General features: G+C 49.7%; 1 protein-coding gene across 17 annotated transcripts in view; it reads right to left on the reverse strand.

Annotated features, from left to right (window-relative positions):
• Positions 1 to 593, reverse strand: part of MICAL2 (microtubule associated monooxygenase, calponin and LIM domain containing 2) — a 207,883-nt gene extending 207,290 nt beyond the window's left edge. For 11 of the 17 annotated variants that reach the window (XM_079102662.1, XM_079102658.1, XM_079102661.1 and 8 more), the window contains exon 1: positions 430 to 592. The gene's annotated coding sequence lies outside the window, so the exon portion shown is untranslated. Of the gene's footprint in view, positions 1 to 429 lie in introns of all 17 variants that reach the window. The other 6 variants (XM_079102657.1, XM_079102656.1, XM_079102660.1 and 3 more) reach the window with 3 other exon arrangements.
• Positions 594 to 9,834: the final 9,241 nt, after the last annotated feature.

The raw sequence follows: 9,834 nt of genomic DNA on the forward strand, positions 1-9,834 counted from the left end.
GGCGCCCAGTGAAGAGCCGAAAGGAGGGGCGCGAAACCCAAATCCTAGGAAGCTAAGTTTGGGAATGATCTGCTGAATGACAGATGGCACTGCCGGCGAGTAGCGCCCACCACACTCTAACGTTTAGGATTTTCTAGGATTAGAATCGCAGGGTTTGGGTGTTGGAGAGAGGAGTAAGAGACAGCTCGGAGTACCAGTAGGAGGTTTCTATTACGTTCTAATTGGGTCTGAGACTTGACCAGGGACGCCTTGGGCTCCATCGACAGTGCCACCTGCTAGCTGCGCGTTTCGCCGGGTGGGTTTGAGACCCGGGATGCCGCGGCCGCACCTGACCCTCCCGGGCGCAGGGCAGGGCTCAGAGTCCAGACAGAGCTGGCACAGCTCCCACCCTCACCCGCCCGCCCGAGGCTCACGCCGCCTCCGACTTACCGAAAGACTCCTGGAGAGCCTGGTCTCGGGTCAGCTCCTGCTTCCTCCTCAGGCTGTGGGCACAGCGGTCGGGACCTGGGGGCCGCCTGCGGAGCCGAGAGCTAGCGAGGCGGCCGCGCGCAGGCTTAGCCGGCCGGGCGCCTGCAGTTCTGCGCTGTGCGGCTGTACCGACTGGGAAACGCCCCCATTGGCGGGGCGGCCAATGACAGGGCATCCGGGGGCGAGGCCCCGCCTCCAAGCCGAGGTGCACGGCCAATGGCAGTGCGGCGCGGAGTCCACCCCCGCGCCCACCCCGCCCTCATGGGGCCGGCTGTCACCACTGCTGCCGCTGGCGCACGTGGGCCGAAGCCCGGCCCAGAGCACAAGGAGCGGCCAGGCTCTCCCACCCTGACCAGCGCAGGTCTGAGACCAGACTAGGGCTGATGGGAGCAGGGTGCGGTAGTGCTGCAAGATGAAAACCCAGGTGTTGGTATTATAGTGTCAAGGGAGAGGCAAGGACTGAGCCTCAAGGTCCTTGGCCTAGGCAGCTGGAAAGCGACTCACTGTCCCCTTTTGGACATGAGGGAGCAGTATAGGACTTCCTGTACTGTGTACACCCTGTCAATCTCCTTCCTTGCGTTGATTGGTGACCACCCCAAGCATCAGCAAACTGCTCTGCTAGTTAATAGGCCTTCATTCGAACTAGCCTTAATTTGGATATAACTTGTAGGAAGACAGGTAGAGGTACAGACCATCTGTGTTACCTCGGTCGAATTACCTAAACACCTTCTTTCTTGGGTGTCACTTTAGTCTCTGCCCTGCCCACCTTTCCCTGTTGCCCAAAGACCACACCACACCTCCAAAGAAAAACCTTGACAAAAAATAGTGTAAATAATATGGGGTCTAGGAAGAGACAGGAAGCACTTTAAACAGTGTAAGTATTGCAAAACACCTGGAACATACTGCTGAAGCTGTGATCATGAGCCCAGCATCCTCATGGGCAGATACAATGGCCGACTCACCTCTGGGGCCCAGTGCCATCATGGGGCTTTACCCAACCTAAGCATCCATAAACGTTCCTGGAACTGAGATGACCCAGAGGGAGGAAAACAGGCAGGCTCAGGTAATGAGCAAAGAGTACTATGGCTCCGGGCTGCTGGAATTTCCCAGCACAAGGCCATCTTTAGGAAAGACCACTTTCCCTTGCCAGGAAAGTGCAAACAAAACAGTTTGCCCCCAAAACCTGGGGCCTATTTTTTCTCTATTCTTTACTATCTGATCCTACTCCTGGCCTTTTGGATACTCCCAGGTGTTGCTCGACCTGACACCTCCCTTAGCATCCTCAGAATTTAATCAACATCATTCAGATGATTTTTTCCCAAAAGCTGTTCCCACTTAGTTTGCACAGCTCAATCAGCACCAACTCAGAGGGGCAGTATTCCATCTGATGAAACTCTGCCTGTGACATCAGTTGATGGGTTGTCCCCTACACATGATCTCATTTGAGCCTGGATCTACAGGAATACATTTCTATTATCATCCTGTTTCACAGATGTGGAAACAGAGATCAATGAGGTAAAGCAACTTATCATGGTTAGTAAGTGAATTTGAGCCCAGATCTATCTGATTCCGGAATTGGCATAACTATGAGTGGCCTAACCATTGTGTCTTGAACCTCTATAGCTATGTCTGTAGGGCACTAGATAGGTCAGGTCTGTTCCTGAAAGAACTGCTCTAGCCTGACCACTGCCAGTCCATTCAAGCATTCTTTTGAGCTCAGGGCTGTTGTAAGGGAAAGGAGACATGGCTGGCCTGGCCCTATCTTATTTGCAGAGTGGTATAGCAAACTCAAGACAGTGAGGAGCTTTAGGAAACACCTTTATCTCTGTTTACAGCTTGACTTCACTGGAAAAGACCTGTTGCTATTGACCTGGACCTGAGACACCCAAGTTGGGGATGGGAATGTAGACGATCATTCATTCATTTAACAAATTCTAGATGTGGTTCCTTATAAGTTACTCCTGTAACTTATAAGGCAGCAGATGAATAACCAGAAGCACATGATGCTATGGGAACTGTATTATTGTGTTATTTATTGTTCAATTTTTAAAATAATTCCCATTGCCTTATCTACAGCACAATGCTTTCCCTTCAGATTAAAACAAATTTGTCATTATTTCAGGAACACTGTGGGCCAATGAAGTTTTTAACAGAGATAGCATTACTCAGTACAGAAGTTCTAGCAGCTTAAAAATGAGAACTCACCAGTGCATTCCCAGGACTCTGCCTCCTCTCCCCGACTCCCAATCTTTATCTCAGGAACTCAAATGAGAAAGACCCTCGCTAGCTTAGTCTGGGAGCTGTGGTTTTCCTCAGATATATGACAAGCTGGGAACTGAGGGGAGCTCACTGGATAGAGGGAGACACACCTTGGGGCTTCTTGGCTCAGAGCCTCTTGTCACCTCATACAAACCAACATTGCTGACCAAAGGAGAGAAGGAGGAGAGGAGTGGGTTGAAGATGTCAAACCTCAAAATGATTAGGATCAGTGAATGTCCTGCTGGACTGGAATTTTCTGGAAGTTTATACAACTCAGTTCTTCAAAGGAAAGATTACACAATGTAAGGGTGACCCTTAGAAGAAATATTATCTAACCCCTTGTTAGACTGAATGAATGAATGGAGGCTCAGACATAAGGAGGCACTTGCGAGGGTCCCAGAGGAAGTGAGTGGGTTCTGGGTCTCCCACAGCCTTTCTCACTCTTGGTACACCAGGCAAATTCAACCTCCTGATGTAGCAGCTCTGGGTTCTATATATAATCACAACCACTTCCATAGCCTGCTTTTCTAGAATGCTGCCTGTGAGGTTGTCTGGGAGATGCAGATGGCTACTTAGCATCAGAAGGAGGGAGAAAAGGAAGGCCCAGATTCATCCCTAAAAATATCTTCATCTCTGACTGAAGCAACGGGCCTCTGCAGCCCCACGCATGCCCGCCTCTGAAGGAACTCCAGTTGGCAGTCCCTGTCCTCATCAGCATCCACCTGACTGTGTTCTGAGAGGGCTGCAGAGCCTCTGGTCTGGCTTCCCTTTATTTCCAGCCTAGCACTGTGCTTGAATAAAGGTCAGCGTGGAACTGGGTGAATTCCCCATTGGGAGATTTTCTGTAGAGAGGCCATTAAGGTCTTTGAATGTCAAGGGAGAGTTTTACAGGTGCTCCTGGCCATCATCCTGTCCTCCTTTCCACGCATTCTAGCAAGGGGTAAAATAGTGAGTGTGGTGCTCACTGGCTTTCTCCCAGGCTACTATCAGAGTGCTTTGGTCTTTCAGGAGGAGGAAGAGGAAGGCTAACATCCTCTAACATCATTAGAGGAGTCCTCTAACGTCATTAAAAGATGAGTAGAGGCTACCTAACCCCAGGCCATCTTGGGAACTATCTTCGGGAAGGACTTTCTAAGCCAGGAAATAGAAACATTGGTACCTCCCTCCAAAGACTCAGGGGTGTGTGAGAAGCAAGATCACTGAGGCCTTGTTCCAGCCCCTTATCATCCTGATAGGCCTCAGAAGGCACCCGTTGTTCATGGTTATGACATAGAAAAGTTTTCAAGGTCACTAGGAATTCATCAGGCCTACCCCACCTCCAGTGGATTTCCCAGAGACAGTTTGCGGAAGAAATGGCACTTGTCTGGAACCTGCCAGAATCAGTAATGTCCTCGGAGACACCACAGCACTTTGGGGAATGTGTACACATTGCCAGTAATGTGAGGAAGTCAGGCCTGGAGAGCTGATAGCTACAGCTACAGGCAGGAGGCAATGTCCCAACCAGACACACTGACCAGAGCCAATAGAGACAAAGAGGCAGACGGCGGAGAGGGAAAGAAACAGGGTCCTGAGAGTACCAGCCCAGTCCTAAACAGACTGGGGAGCTGGATACGTATTTTCAAAGTCAACTGTGGAGTCCAATGGCATAATTCTTTTCCCTAGAGACCAAGTGATGCTAGAAAACCCAGTGTACCTGCATGGCAGGCTGGGCCATACCTATAGCCCAGGAAAATTCCCACCGAGGTAAACCTGAAGCCCAGAACACACTGCTGTAACTGAATGGAGCTAGGGAGACAGCTCTCAATTTGTATTCCCAAACCTTCCACACAGAAGCTGGGTAAGGGCCAGGACAGGAATCTTCTCTGTTCTAGTATGTGGAGGGGACCTTTATGGTTTGGATGTGAGGTATCCCCAAATAGTTCATGTGTGAGACAATACAAAAAGGCTTAGAGGGGAAATGATTGGTTCAGGAGAGCCTGAACCCAATCTGTGAATTAATCCTCTCATAGGGATTAACTGAGAGGTAACTGAAGGCCGGTTGGGTATGGCTGGAAGAGGTGGGCCATCGGGGGCATGCCTTTGGGGTATATATTTTGTATCTGTAAGTGGAGTTGCCCTCTCTGCTTCCTGGTGTGACGTCTTGAGCTGTTTCCCTCTGAAACACTTCCGCCCTGATATCCAGTCTCACTTAGACTCCCAGGGAATGGGGCCAGCTGTCTAAGGATTGAGAACTCTGAAACCATGAGCCCCCAAGTAAACTAATCCTCCTCAAAAATTGTTCTTATCAGGTCTTTTGTCAAAGAAGTGAAAAAGCTGTCTAACACAGGGACTCACTCATATTCATCTGTCCATCATCATATGTCCATCCCACAAATATGTACAGTTGGTTAGACCAACAGGCATCACAGCCAAGTAGTTAATAGCACAAATTCTGAAGTCAAGATGCTTGGGTTTGAATCCCAGTTCTGTTGATTATTACCTGTGTGCCCTTGGGCAAGTAACTTAACCTCTCTCTGTCCAGCAGTTTTCTTACCTGTAATAGGGTAATAGCAATGGGGAGATACATGCATACAGCAGTGCCGAGCATTCAATAAATGATATACAAGGGGTTTCTGACTCTGTAAAAGGCACAGATTCTATGAGCAACTCCAGGTCGGGGACCTGGCTGATTCCCAGCATCAAATCTGTGCTCATGTTATATCTCTCAGCCATATTTTGAGGCAGGTACCCTTATCATCTGCACCTCAGAGATGAGAGGACAGCATCTCAGAGAAACAAGAGTCCCTGGCCTAGTCTCCAACCGAGTGGATCTGACTGGCTGACCTCCAAACCTGAACTTCTGTGGGGTGCAAGGAGAGAGTGACCTGTTCTCTAGGGACTGAAGGAAGGAGTGGAAAGACTTCATGGAGGAGACAGCCCTTTGGCTGATCTGTGAGACATGACTGAGCCGCAAGGGATGCATAGCAGGCTGTGGCGAGCACTTGGGGGCAGCGGGAGAGGAACGACGGAATCAATCAGAATTGGGATGCAGAGCCAGGAACTGCAAGGGCTTCCTCCACCCACTCACCGAGCAGGTGCTTACTGAGTGCCTGCCATGCTCCCTGCACTGTTGGAGGCCGGGCGGGATGCCGCAGTGAATAAAGCATGAAAATAGCCCAAGATGAAGCCAAGGGGTGGGCAAGAACCATTTAGGGGACATGTAGCTAGTGTCTGTGTGAGGAAAGGGAATTGGCTAGCTCCTCCATTTCCCCTTATTGCAGGATCATCTGCCCTTCTGGCATGGGACTAGGCATAGCTCCCAGGCCTGGTTAGCCACAGAGCCTCAGCGATGGTCGCTGCAAACAGGCACGTGCATGGTCCAAGCAGAATTCTTCTTTAGGACCAGCGTCTAGATGCACAGTGAGAGGAGTACTCTCCTTCCATAGCAGTTAGGGCTGCCAATAAACACGCTCCATGAGCCACCATGGAGACCTGATTACAATAGGAGCGGAGATCCTGTAACTGAGGAGGACAGAGGTGAAACTCCAGCTACCTTTCTTTGCAGGTTTCCTGGGTCTGCTGGCTTCTTCTTCAGGCTGGCTTTTCTCACAGGTCAAGTGCCAACAGCTCTCATTGCCACCAGCCTCCTTATCCAAAAGGGAGAATTTCTGACCTGACATTCCAAGCAGAGTCCTGACAGTCTCTCTGCTTGGATTGGGTCACAGGCCACTTGAACATGCACCACAACCAGAGGAATGGATGTGCAGATTGCCTGTGCAGTCAGGGCCCCTTCCTAGAGCTGGGTGGGCTGAGCTTCTCCTGCCATGCACAGTCTGCATGGGAGGGAGGGAATACCTGGGTGAAAGTCAAGGGTAGCTGGGAAAGGACAGAGAGAAGTGTCTGTCAGACAGGTAGAGCAGATGCCATTGGTTTCCATATTTGCCATGGCTTTCTAATGCAGACACCTGTAGCTCTGCCTGGGGGGTCTCCCCTAGCCTCTGCAGCAAGCTCAGTAAATGCACAGGGGTGACCTGAAGTACTGGAGATGATCAGCTTGCCAACAAGGATGGTCAGTGTGGGGGGCATACATCCCAAATTTATCACTCCTCACAGAGAATATCTTGAAGATGTAATCTGAACCTCTCTGTCTGTCCCAGATGTCCCCAGTAAGACAAGGTGGCAGGTGCCCACTGCAGTAGCCTGCTCATCTGCACAGCCTAAAGTGACTTCCTTCCGGTCGCTTTCCCTTCCACCCTTGCCCAGGCCCTCACTGGTGTTCCCTGGGATTACTCCCAATAAACTGCTCACATTTGATTTCTTATCCCAGGGTCTCCTTTTGAGGCAACCCAAAGCTCCTCTGAGGCCCCCTCATCAAGCCCTTGGGAGGAGCCCCAGTGTGGTAGCCAATGTTGAGATCTCAGTGCATGTCACTTAAATAGCACCTGGCACATGGGGGTGACAGTGAATGTTTACTGAAGGACTAAGAGAGAATCTATGTAAAAACAAATAAAATATACCTACTAAGCAAGGTGTCTGCACTATCCAACAACTGCCTCTCTAACCTGCCTGGACGCTTGCCATAGACCTGCATGCCCCCCCCCCCCAACCCCCTGCATGTATGGATTCCTGGAAGCAGTGTGTGCTTCTTACCTCTCAGAAAGTCACGTCATCCTGATGTGCCCCTCGTCATCCACTCTGCACACCTGCCCTCCACCCCCATCAAACTTTGCTCTAAATTAGGTGCATTTTGTAGTGGATGAATACTTTTTAATTTTAATTACATTCCTGCTACCTTACTGCTTTTTTCTGAAAATCTTTTCCTAGGTGCAACTCAAGTGGCAGAAGACTACCTGAGACAGCCTGACTCTGGGGGCCTCAGGGGGGCTGTCCTCGCCCTTGAGAGATCAGTGAGACCTGTAGGGGCATTCCAACAGTAATGCTGATAGAGCTGAGTCTCTGAATAGAAAAGCCTTAATTTGGGGCTAGGGATGTAGCTCAGTGGTAAAGCACTTGCCTAGCATGTTGAGGACTAGGCAGGGGCCAAGGGGAGGGGAATCCAAGCTAGCTGCACAAGTAACATTCTGGGAGAAAGAGCTCAGACTACAATAACCTGGGTTCCAAACCTGGGTGTGACTTGGAGCAATCTAATTAATGAACATGCCCTCTTCCTTGTGTGATCAGAGCGTAGGTCAATTCAGACGATGTTCGTTATGTAAAGACTGACTCTCAATAAATGGCAAGCACTTTTCACTGTGAAGCTTCGATGTAGTAGCAACTTACTGAGCTAGAACTACTTCCCAGGATTCCCTTTCCAGAACAGTTCTGAGTTAGGACTGGCCACAGGAACATTTGTGTGAGACTGGGAAACTGCCTTTGCACAGAAGGTCTGCACAGCATGACTACAGCTCATGCGTGTCAGTGGCATGGGGGTGGCAGCCTGGTTTTCCACTCCTTCGTCCTGCAGATTCTCCTCCTTCAGCTCCCCTGAGACCAAGCCAGGGAATATGCACTAATCTGCTGCTTCTAAGGGTCACCATGCTATCAAGGTTGAAGGTTGTGAGAAATCATGTGAATTCCACTTTGGCCTCAAGGATTCAGTTTGTCTGTGTTCCAGTTTGCTTTTGATTTGCTCCACTTCACATTTGGGTTTCCTCTCATCTGCCAAGCCTTTGACCTAGAGCAACTTCAGAGACCCCAGTAGACATCTCAACAGTAGCCTTCGATGGACCTCTTGGTCAACTCCCACAATTATGGGAACTCTGGTACCTATAATAATCCCATATTCCACATCATATTGATGATCCTACTTCCTGAAAACCCTAACTGATAAAATAGGTGAATAAAAAGTGCCCCTTCTTGAGAGCCTACATGGACCCTTATCTTCATAACACCCACAAAGCAGGTCAGGAATATTAACCCCATTTTACATGTGGGGAAATCAAAGACCAAAGAGGTTGGAGATCTAGCAGAACTAGAATGCAAAGCTGTCTGTCTCTCTCCTGAACCTAAGCAGTGGTCACTTGACCCCTTTGAAACAGATGACCAGCACGATATCCCATTAAGTGTAAAAGTACTATAACTATGATATGTGCTTATTAGAAATAAGAAATACTCTTAGCCATTTCAGTTTAAGATGTCAAAGAAGTGGCAAAATAACAATAACAACAACAACAGTAATAGAGTAGGCCATTCCCCAAAAGAGGGTAAACACTGAGGAGAGGGAATGAACGGTGACCTGCTACTCCAGGGGACAGTGGCTCATTAGGCAAACTGGTTTGAGCAATGCCTCCAGTGAGGAGTGCTGATCCCTTGGCACACAGGCAAGAGAGAGAGAACGGCAATACCATTTCTCTGCACAGTCTACCACTCGGCACCTCCCACTGGCCAACAATTCCGGACAGTCCAACTGGGAGGAAATCAAAGAAGCCATTGAACGAGGGTTCTGGGTGTGTGCCCAAGAGTCACAGGCTCCCAGAACAAAGCAGGAAGGCACGGGCCTCAGTGACTTCTAAGGATACTGAGAGGTCTTCCCTTGAGGCTTTCTGCCTCTCTGAGGACCAAGGGAAGCTTCTGGGAATGAGGCTGTGGCTGCCCCTCAGACAGCACGGAGCAAAGCAAATTCATGTTGTGTGTTTCTTTGCAGGCAGAGAGGAGGAATGGCCCTGGAGGAGGAGCAGAGGGAGAAGCAGGAGAGAGATGGCATGGAGCATACGCACAGGCGCAGCCTCCGTCCGTTCCTCTCCAGCCCTCCCGGGCTCAGGGAGTGCGTTATCATGGTTCCCTTCCCAGGAGCCTTCCCCCCACATCCACCCAGTGATGAGCGTCACTCCCTTGCCGGCTGAGCTTGCCGAGGCGGCAACCCTTCCTTATTGCCTCTGTTCCTGCTCCCTCCACACTCTGCACACAGACTCTCCCTCGTGCCTGTGTGGTTCCACATCCCCTCCGGTTGTTTCTTGCATGCCTGTGACATTTCCTTCAAAGAAATACCCTACCTCTAAAATTTTCTTCCTCCTTGCATTAAAATTAAACCTTAACATTTTTTAAATCGATGCCGTCTCCAATTGAAAAGAAAAAATTTCTAAAAACATAAATAACCTTATCACCCAGGTATTTGAACCATTAACACTT

Source organism: Sciurus vulgaris, assembly GCF_902686455.1.
Source record: "Sciurus vulgaris genome assembly, chromosome: 11".
Lineage (NCBI taxonomy): Eukaryota > Metazoa > Chordata > Mammalia > Rodentia > Sciuridae > Sciurus > Sciurus vulgaris.